The sequence below is a fragment of the Vulpes lagopus genome, chromosome 5 (assembly GCF_018345385.1).
Source record: "Vulpes lagopus strain Blue_001 chromosome 5, ASM1834538v1, whole genome shotgun sequence".
NCBI classification, from domain to species: Eukaryota; Metazoa; Chordata; class Mammalia; order Carnivora; family Canidae; genus Vulpes; species Vulpes lagopus.
This window is the reverse complement of record NC_054828.1, coordinates 35266358-35277689: the sequence shown is the minus strand read 5'-3', so window position 1 is coordinate 35277689 and position 11332 is coordinate 35266358. Positions and strand designations below refer to the sequence as shown.

Sequence of the window (11332 nt, the reverse complement as noted above, 5' to 3'; positions counted from 1 at the left end):
GCTGCGCCACCCAGGGATCCCGGAAAACTATTTCTAAACCTCATGAGGCTAACCTTCAAAAACAGTCCATATTCTATATATGTAGACTTCAGTCTTTAGTACTGGATGTCTTTTTAAGCAGTTTTTGGCATTTATACTGATTCTACATGTCCATCGTGAGATGTGTGCTATGAATGTGATCTGTTGCCTGAAGTATTTTCACTGTAACATAATTACCCAGTCTACCTTACTCCTACGAGCTCAAATCAGCTCTTGGCCCTGGAGAAAACTTGGAATCCAAGTGTGGAGTACACAAGAAACTTATGGTTTAGATTGTTCGTCAGAGGAATCCAACATCAGTCTTGCCAAGGATCCTGTATTAACCTCAGCACTTCAGTTTTCGGGTAGGATTGGTGTACTTGCAGGTTCCCTGTGCAAAGCAGGACTTGGCTAAGAGCTTCTGTCTTCCTGTAGATCTGAATGAACTAATTTGCATACCATTTCCACAGTTGACAGTAGACCAAAGCTATTCTCATGGTAGTTTAAAGATCCTTATTTATTTTCCCTGGGTTGCATTCATCTCCAGCTTTCACATCTTCTCATCCTGTTTTGGTTCTACTCTGCCTCCACCCAAATTTGAAATTCAGCCTTTACTAGACTTGATTTAAAAAATCTATCTACATGTGTACTTCATTGAAATATTTTTTGCTGAAGACTTCTAGAAGCAGTGGTAGAAAGTGTTTTTGAATTCTGTAATTTGTTCTCCTTCCTCATCTACTTTCTCCTATCAACTTTCTCTCTCTCTCTCTCTCTCTCTCTCTCTCTCTCTCTCATCTCTGGTAGAATTGTATTTATTCCTTTCTGTAAAATCTTGGCCATTATTAATGCCTTTAGTGTTGAGCTTTTTGTCCTAAGGATAGTTGTTGCTGCTGGCCTTTCAAGTAAATATAGTATTCTCCCTAAGAGGCACTTTTATGAATAAAATTTTCTCTATCTCATCACATTCATAAGACCTGTTTTTAAGTTTTTAGAATATGCACCCATGATTCTGTGGTGCTCTTTCAGTTGCCCTCCAAGTGAGTTCCCCTTGATTTGTCTACCTTGCCTGAATAGCAAGGTGCTTTGGATCTTAGCTGGGTTAGTCTATTGATGAATGGTGACTCCATTTTGCTTGGGTGATTTGGGAACTCCTTGTCCTCAAACACTCAAATGATCACTAATCTCTGAGTACCCTCTCTGAAACAGTTTACTCTTTCCTTGATTCCGTGTTCTGACACCTGGCACTTGCATCACCTTGTGGACCTGCTGGGATATCCAGACTTCACCTTTCCATTTTTGCTCATCCTACTGTTGCCTGAGTCTAAATTCTAACACCAAGGGAATGTTGAATAAATATTTATAATGCATGATGAAAGTGCACCACTCTTTCTGCTTCAAAAACCCATTGACAGGTCATGCAAAGTGATTTTCCCTAGGTTATTCTACTGCTATGCTAAGATGGCATCCCAGTGTATGTTTTAATGTCATAGTCCAGAACACAAATTACAACTAGGCTCTGATGACATGAAATAAACCTTAGGAACAAAATCCAAAGAAAATAAGAACTGGTTTTAACCTAGATACTGATTTTTTTTTGATGATTCAAAAACAAAAGAAAAACAAAGTTTCTTGTCCTCTTGTCTTAAATACAGCAATGAAGAAAGTTGTGAGTACCTAGTTCTATGAACATAATTGTTTTCTTTTTTAAAGATTTTTTTTGTGTTTATCCCTGAGAGATACAGGCAGAGGAAAAAGCAGGCACCCTGCAGGGACCCTGATGCAGGACTCGATCCCAGGACCCCAGGGTCACAACGTGAGTCAAAGGCAGACACTCAACCACTGAGTCACCCAGGCATCCCAAACGTAATTATTTTAAACTAGTTTAATGCCTCTTCTCAAGAGTGACATGCTGTAAATAATTCCATTTATTTACTCTGGGGAAATTTATGGAAATGTGCATCAGGAAACATGTACAAGAATGTTCATAGCAAGGCAAGACAGAAGAACAGCAGTGCCCATAAAGGAGACTCTGTTAAGGGATGGCAAAAGATTGGCAGTGCATCAAGAGGCTCTTGGCCAGTAGCCTGGGTTCTCCAATCCTGGCCCTTACAGCTGCAGTCTGGTGCCGTGTGTCTTCAGGGTGCCTGTTGGGCACACTGTACCTGCAGTGACCACCACTGCCCTCAGAGATGGCGGCTCTACTACAGCTGTTGGAAATAGAGTTATGTATTCAGGCCATGAGCTTTGTGCTTTGGATGAAGCCCAGTGATGGGCAGAGAAGAAAGCTGACTTGTATGAAGAAGATGATGAACAGTGTATTACTAGTGCACAATTTGGAAGATGTTATGGGAGCAGAGATTTCTACAGTTCAAACCTGGAGCTTGCATTATTGAGAAGCTGATAAAAAGAATGACCAAACCTCCCTGCACCAGAAGCCAGACAGGAACCTTGTTGTGTTGGCCATGAGAGAGGCTTGCAGACCATCATATTTGGATCTCCCACAGGTAGAATGGCAGCCCAAGGAGACCCTCTGAGGAACAGCTGAGCGAACAGTGGTCACACTCCCAGAAAATGACATGGAAGCCATGCTCCTGGAAATTGTACCGTGTGGCCACTTAAAGTTCAAGTTCTCTCAGGCAATGGGGACAGAGTAGCTTCAAAGTATTCTTCAAAGCATTGCTATTAACTTTTACCAGGTGGGAAAGAGGGAATATCTTTCTGAGTCTGTAAGGAAGAGCTGGATGAGTATTTAAAAATGAAATACCGGCCCAGTTGGGAGATTTCTCGTAGACTTCTGATGGACTCTGTTGCCTATGGATAATACTCAGGTCTGCAACTGGGGCCTCAGGGATGTTGTGTGGTTGCCCCATCTTTGCAGGGAACAGCACGTAGCAAACTAAATTCAGAAAAATAAATTATCATTGAATTAAAAAAAGACTGTTTATATCATTAGAAGTAATGAAGGAGAACTGATAATACCTCAAATGTTCCTGTGCTGAAGAATCAATAAATAAATAGTATATTTATACAATGGAATAGTAATTATACAGTGAAAAGTCACTGAATGACAGACACATACATCTATCTACATGGGTGAAAGTATAAGTCAAGAAATGAGTTTTAGAAGACTATATAAATGTGATACTGTTTTTATACTACTCTAAAATAAGGAAAATAATGTTTAGGCAGTTATTTTTTCCTAGTGACTTAACCAGGAAGAATGAGAGTTCCTAATTATGAGGAAGAAGAGCTGGAAGTAAAGTCAACCTTTTCACTTATAAGACTTTGTCACAGTGAAATGTCAAAAATTGGCACATTAAATTAAAATATACATGTAACACTGGGTATTCACCTACACTGATAGAGAAGTAAATTGATACAGGGTTTAGGAAAACATAAAAGAGTTTGTAGGAATGATTTTTATTTTTATTTTATTTTTTATTTTTTTATTTATGTATGATAGTCACACAGAGAGAGAGAGAGAGGCAGAGACACAGGCACCAGGAGCCCAATGTGGGATTTGATCCCGGGTCTCCAGGATCGCGCCCTGGGCCAAAGGCAGGCGCTAAACCGCTGCGCCACCCAGGGATCCCTGTAGGAATGATTTTTAAAAACATTTTATGACCAGTAATTCTAATTTTTATTTATTTTTTTGTTTCTTTTTAATTCTAATTTTTAAAAGTAAAAGTAATCCTAAGGTTCTTTATTACTTATTATTGATGTGAAAGGTAAGAGAGAGTATGGTTGTCTGACAATCATTGGAAAAAATTACGATCGTGTGTCCAGTTGTTAAAATATTATGTATTTTTTAAATTGCTGAAAAATATTCAGTGTGAAAACATGTTGCCAATATAAATAGAAATTGATACTATCAATATGAAATTGAACTATAATCTTCACATGACGTCAACTAATAAACATATATGAACATACACCTGACACCAGTTTTCCTCAGGCATTGACATTATTGCTGAGTTTCATCTAATTTATATTTTCAAGATTTTCCAATGTATCTAAAGTGAGCAGTTTTTTAAAAAATCTTAAATAATAAAGCAATAAACTTCTAAAAATGATGTATTGCAGGCCTTGGAAAAATTTTTCTTTCAACTTGTTCAGCTAAGCCTTCAGTGTGGCAGAAAGAGCACAGGCCAAGCATCAGGAGATCTAATTTTGCCACTAACTAACAAGCTTTGTTAGAAAATCTCTTTGAGCCGATTTCTTTGTCTTTAAAGTGTCCAGCCTATCTCACAGGGTTTTCGTGAGGATCAAATGGCATAATGTATTTGTAATCTCTTTAAAAGTACAAAGTGCTATACTAATGCCAGTGAGACAATGCACTCTCTTCCCAAAAAGTGATGGGAAACTCTTAGGTAACTTTTCTCCCTATACTTATCAGAAGATCACAGATAGTGATTCACCTGCCTTGTCTTGAACAAAATGAACTTTAGTCTTTCAAATGGGCAACATGGATAAAGAATCTGGAGACCCAAATACAAAAAAAAAATTGTTGAATTCTCCAGAGTCAAAATAAGTGCTGTCACTTAGTATTTCAGGATGGAAATAAGGTGGAATGTTTTGTAGAAATATCCCCTTAGAACCCTGTAGCCCATCTTACACTTTCTTTGTTTGTTTGCTAATATTCATTTTGGGAAGTGTGTACCTCATGTTTCTCATATGGTCTGCTAGGTTCAGAGAAGTCACTATTTAATAAATAGAAATTTTAATATTCTTAGTGGCTAAATTATTGGTATGAGAGTCTCTAATCCCTCAACATATTTCATTCCTCTAAAGAGAGTTCTGTTCCTAGATGATTTTCTCTTCCACATTTTATTCTTAATGAAAAATGTAATTGTAGAAAAACTTTCTTACATTTTCTAATACATAAATCAGAAAAGTGGAACTTAATTTTTTTCTCATGACATTCTTCATGTCTCTGTTCCCAGCTGGTGAACTTCTATAAGATCATTGTCCGAGGTTGCTCTCTGGTGCCAACCTGTAAGCTTGGCTCTTAGATTTCTCATACACTTCTTAGCTGCTGGTTGGAAGTTAGGATGACATATATAAATTTTTGTGTAAATAATTTATTTGCTAGACAGATATGTTCTAATGTGTGTGCTATGTCCCACATGAAAAATAAATGTTTCGACTTTGTTAAAATGTATCTGAATGCAAAATGAGCATGAAATAGATTCACATCCACCCCCACGATCAAATAAAAAAATGTTCAAGAAACAAAAATTGTGCTGTGTTTTTGAAACTGAAATATTACATGGAACACTATTTTCTCACAATTTGGATGACCTAGCAAAAATCACTGAAACCCGGGGGTTAAGTATTTTTTGCTTGATTTCAGTATTGGTTATTATGGGCTTGAATGACTTACAAAAGTGAACATTTTCACATTTCTTACAAACTGAATTATATGACCACTCAGGAATTTTTTGGCCTCTATGTTTTTCTTTTGACATATTGATGTTGGTGTTAAAGGTAACAGTCTAAAAAGGGAAGTCTTAATGTGTCTTTAGGGCATATTTTCATTAAGAGAAGAAAAAATGAAACAAATATCCAAGTGGCTATAATATTGGGATAAAGGGACTAGAGAAAATTGAGTAACCTTTCATGCAGGGCTTTCTGGTGCCTGGTTCTCAATGAATGTCAAACTGCAATAGTTTGAAGAAAAGTTATCAACTACTAGAAACTGATGGAACAAAAGAGAAACCATGTTGGAGGAAAATCAAATGTATAGAAAAGCTGGCCAAGAAGCGTGCATAAAGAGAATAAAGAGATGTGAAGAGTAGTAATGAAAATGTGATGATGTTCCAAAGATGCTTAGGTGAGAAAAGTGTGAAAACAAATCCGGTAGACTGTTTATTATTCATAGTCTGTTTGGGTTGTTTATTTGTTTAGAGGATAGATTTTGAAGTGTAAGAAGGAAGGATTTGATCAGAACCACTTACATTTTTTTACTTTTTATTTTTTTAAAGATTTTATTTATTTGACCACACAAGCAGGGGGAGCTGGAGAGGGAGAAGCAGACTCCCTGCTAAGCAGAGAACCTGGGTTTGATCCCAGGACCCTGGGACTATGACCTGAGCTGAAGGCAGAAGCTTAACCAGCTGAGCCACCCAGGTGCCCCTCATTTTTTGATTTTGTAATATATAAATTTTTTCATGTATATTTGCAAGCCCGCATATGTGCAGAAATGGAGTTTTTTTCATTTAGAGAACAAGCAAAATACAAACATTGGCCTTGCACATCTGAACTGGTAGCATCTGGAGCATACAAAATGGATGTTCCACTAAGTGCTTCTTCTACAGGGCTCCACTGATTTGAATGAACTAGCCAATTGGAGTTTGTCTCCTCTTCTCTCTGGTACATTGATTTCAGCCTGGACATATTGATCCCAGACTTTCTAGGTGGTTCACAAACAGCTCAGGTTAAATTAACTTGAGGACAGTGTTTGAAAATGCAGAATTACTCTCACTTTTTCATGCCTGTTATTAAGCATTGTTTCCAGAAGATCAATCTTTTAATTACATTGAGCCTCCCTACTGGTGTCTCTCAGTAACAAGAAGTATATTGTGCACTGACTGGAAAAATAAAGAGAGGGAAAAAATACTTTATAGTACGTTGGCTTCCCAAAAGTGACACCTCTTAGGTATTGAATATGGTCTGGTTTTCATCAGTATATCTGAGGTGATTGTCCTATCATTCATCAGTAGGTCAAAACTTTACCATCGTGAGTTCACACTTGATGAAAGAACTTATAATAGCAATATGCTAATATTCATTGTGTGCTATGTCATTGGAAGAGACTTAAACATGTTAAATATTATATGCCGTGGAGTTGGCTCTATTACTCTTCCCTATTTTAGAAGTGAGGAAAGTAAGGTTCAGTGACACTCCTTAGTTTTCCTATGGCCTTAAAACAATTAAGTGGCAGACCTGTGTTAAATTTATAAGAGAAGAAGAGAATTAAGTATGTATCTTCTCACTGTGAATGTCTTTGTTTCAGAGTATATGTAAAATGTTGCAAATTCTTTGCAAATCTGCTGTTATAAGATATGGAGTCCCTAATTCCCCTCCTCTGTGACCTGGATGACTTGACCAGTATGAGGGAGTAGAAGTAATGTTTTTGCACTTCCGAGGGGCTTTTTGTTTTTTAACTTCCAAGGCGTTGTTAAAAAGCCTGGCAGCTTCTTCTCAGACTTGGCCCAGTCATTCTGGGGGAAACCAGCTGCCCTATCCCAGGCTACTCTGGGATAGCCACTCTGTGAAGAAGCCTAGGCTAGCCATATGGAGAGGCCACAAGGGTAAGAAAAAAAAATGCCTGGCTAGATCCAGCTGCTCTAGTCATCTTACCCCAAATATCAGACAAGTAGATGAAGAAGCAGTGTTGGACCTATGAGTCCCAGTAGTTGCAATGTGGAAAAGAACCTAGGAACCTAGCCAAAGGCAGAAGCACAGCTTCAGAGACTGTATCTCACGAGAGCTATCCCAAACATATCCAGCCATTTGAGCGATTCTCTAAAGGCCCCAGCAGCACCAGGAGAGTGCGTGGTGGACCAGTTGCTCCACCAAATGCTAGAATGTAATGGTGTTCTGTTATGTCTCGAGTTTCGTTTATCTGCTCCATAGATGAGGTGTTTTATTATGGGCTTTAAAGGTTTAGCTCTTGAGCTATAATAGTAGCCACAGATTTCCAGTGAGGCATTATCCTGAGACACTCAGGGCCATGTCCTCAAGCAGATTTGAAAATCAATTACAGGCTTTCAGTCCCCTGTGAAGCTAAATAAGGGGCACTGATTCTTGGGGAATTTTAACTTCTCATCAGATTCTTCTTTTATGATTCAGGCTTTTCAAAATGTAGGGGCCTTAAAAATTTTTAAGAATCAAGTGAGATGATAAACTTAGGTGTATGTTGAGAGGAGACCTATGAGTGCATGAATATGAAGTTCTGATGATGGAAGGTGCATATTATTACACTATCATATCTACCAGGATCTTTTCATGCTTAAAGTATTAATAGTGTGGTTTGAGGTGCATTTTTCTCTGCATAAGCATGACTCTACTTCCTTTGAATCTTACTGTTATTTTTCAGGACTCAGGTTATTCATATACTGTGGTGATGAGGGGTACACGTTGATCCAAGAAAATCTGGGAGGTAGCCCTACCCTCATGAAAAGTGTGAACAGCTACAGTAGGCAGGCTTGATTTCCTACTTCGAAGCATCTGTCATCAACCTATAGACTTATGAGATCACTCACCAGGGAATATTCAGTCATAAGAGCTACAGAGTATATTTATGTCTTGTCCATTAAATTCCTAACCTTTCAAATGTCTGAGAGCTACATTTTCCCCAGATTCGAGAAAGGGCTAAAGAGTCGCTCCATGCTATATATACAAAAGGAAAGAAGAAAGATGTGCTGCCTTTTCACCTGTGTTATCTCTTTATGCTGATTCTAGTTCCGCTCAGATATGATCTGGGATGAAATAGCAAGTTATAAAAAGTATTACTGTCACTGGGAACAGAAGAATAGACAAAGCAAAAAATTTTAAGGACATTCCCTTGCAGACTTGGACTTATGTGGAGCTGAATTTTAGCTTTTCTTTCTGAGGATTTGGGGCAGCAGTGTTTGGTGTGCTTCTGTTACCTGATTATTCCCCTCCCAAATGTCTGCTGCTCATTTATCAGAAATCTACCTGGCTTTAGCTGAAGAAAGAGCAGTACTTGTAGGATTTTGAGACTGAATCTACATCAGGCTTCTGAAAAATTGCTGATGAGTACCACGCGCCAATGTACCTAAAACATTATAGTTAGCTAACTTCTCAAAGTTGCATGATATACTGGAATGAATTGACATGGGATCAAAGGATTCACAGATGTATCAAGTTCTGGGAGGGGGAAATACCGTAACCAGGCAGAGTTTAATGGGAAAAGAAATGCTTTCTTGCCAAACATTAGCTTCATATCAAGATACTTTCGGTCAAAAGTTTAAACCTATATTTACAATTAGTTTAAACCTAATTGCCCTATCATGAAACACAATACAGCTAAATGAACAGTTTACTCTCCCTTGCCCACAAGTTAGGAATAAAGTTCAAGAATACTAAGGCTAAACAGGAATTTTCTGACCACCTGAGTCTTCAAATATAGTCTGTTGTTTTCTCAAAATGTGTCCATGAGCACAAGCTGGTCCCCAGTACAAGTCACTCATAATGTTTATTGGCTTCTGCTCAGGTCATGATCCTCAGGATTGTGGGATGGAGACCCCCATTGGGCTCCATGCTCAGCATGGACTCTCCTTTAGATTCTCTCCCTCTCACTCTGCTTCTCTCTCCCCACCCTTCTTTCTCTCTCTCAAGTAAATAAAAAGTCTTAAAACAAAAATTCATATATGTTATGGAACATTTCAACTGTTCCTTTAAAAAATAAATAAAACCCTTTCTTGACTTTTATTTAAATGTGCATTCAAGAGCTCAAAATTAAACATATGCAATATAGCCACAATTACTGGCATAGGCGGATATCAGTATTTTGAAGGTTTTTTTTTTTTAATGGGTGATAAATATTAACAGGTAGAATTGGTCATTGGAGCCTGATTTGAAAATGACTGGATTATCTCAAAGAAGTTCTATAATTATTTTTTAAAAATTTTTACTCATTTATTTACGAGAGACAGAGAGGCAGAGTCACAGGCAGAGGGAGAAGCAGGCTCCATGCAGGAGCCCGATGTGGGACTTGATCCCGGCACTCCAGGATCACACCCTGAGCCAAAGGCAGATGCTCAACTGCTGAGCCACCCAGGCATCCCAAAGTTCTATAATTAAATTTTCTGGTTAAAAGCTGATCTAATTCTCTTGTCCTGAGAGTAGTGACCAAAATTTCTAACATATCCTATAGCACCTTGCAAGATCTGAGACATGTCCATATCGCTGGATTCCATTTGTATCACTACTCTTCTCTCTCTCTGCACCTGTACCCCCAGCCTTCCTTTATTCCTTAAACAGTCTATTCAGTACCCTATTCACTATCACAACCAGTCTTATATTGTTTTAGCCACAGTAAAATTACACTTGTATTAAATTTCACTATTTCCATATAATATTGTCCTGATTCTTTGCTGCTCTCCTTTTCTGCCACCTTCCACCTTGCTATTCATATTAAAATACAGGAACAAGATAAACAGTGTATTACAGAAATATAAATCCCAATAATATTCCAGATTAAGGGAAATCAACATGTGGCAAACTCAGTGTTTAGCACAGCCCATAAAAAGATGTTAATACTGTCTTCCATGGTTACCTTCACCATTCTGTGGGGGATCTATCGAAGAACTACAGACTGAACCCAGAAATTGTAGTGATATATTTTCTCTACACTTGAGACTACATAATGAGTTATTTCAAGTTGCAGAAAGTATTTTTGCATGGCAAGGCAACACAGTAGTACAAATGATACAGGGTATAGATAAAATTCCCAGTATTTAGTCTGTCAATCAGTTAGCTGGTCATAAAGTAGAGGCAGATCACTATGTGATATACATACTAATTTCAATCTGGCAACATCTGCTATTCTGGAAGATAATTTTAAGTCCTACAGCAATGAATATTTATAATTTGAATGGTTTGGTTAGGAATCTATGAGAAACCAATGGAATTTCATTGATAGGAGTGTTACAAAATTTAATTAAAGAATAAATTTAAATGAGCTATTTTAAGGCAAGCAAATAATGGAGTTAGTGGTAATGGATATGGCAAAAAGTATAAGAATGAGGTGTGTATAATTAAAATATTAATCTTCTCATTTTTGTCTTAATCTTAGGTACATGGGATTAAACCTTTGGGGGTTATTACTAGTCCTTGCTCAACCAGCTTAAATTTCTGCTATCACTTAAAGGCTGCAATATTTCTTCTAGCCTTCTTGGTAACTAGATATCTAACATTATTTAACTTGGGACATCATGTAAATCCTTGAATCTAGATTAAAATTTTTATCTTTGAATGCCATTGGATTTGTCCCCTTCCTCTGAAGAAGAAATCAGGCAGGAAGTGAGTGGATTGGTTAATCTGCAGTTAAGAGCAGAAGGGTCTCTTACATAAAATTTGTGTACATGGATCAAAAGGGTATGTGTGTATTGAGGAAGGTAGTGGATGATAACAATAGCGAATATTTAGTGAGATTCTGGTCCAGCGGGTGGTGAGGTGAGGAAGTAGGGAAGAAGATGGATGGGGACTAGGTAGGCAGTGGCTGGAGGTATACACTAGAAGCTAAAAATATTTTGGAGAATCAGGCTAGTCAGGAATAAGAGCC

The 11332-nt window shown here is 37.8% G+C and overlaps 1 pseudogene; it reads left to right on the top strand.

The window, feature by feature from the left end:
* The first annotated feature begins 2207 nt into the window (after positions 1–2207).
* LOC121491756 lies at positions 2208–2740 on the top strand (annotated as a pseudogene).
* The last annotated feature ends 8592 nt before the right edge of the window (positions 2741–11332 follow it).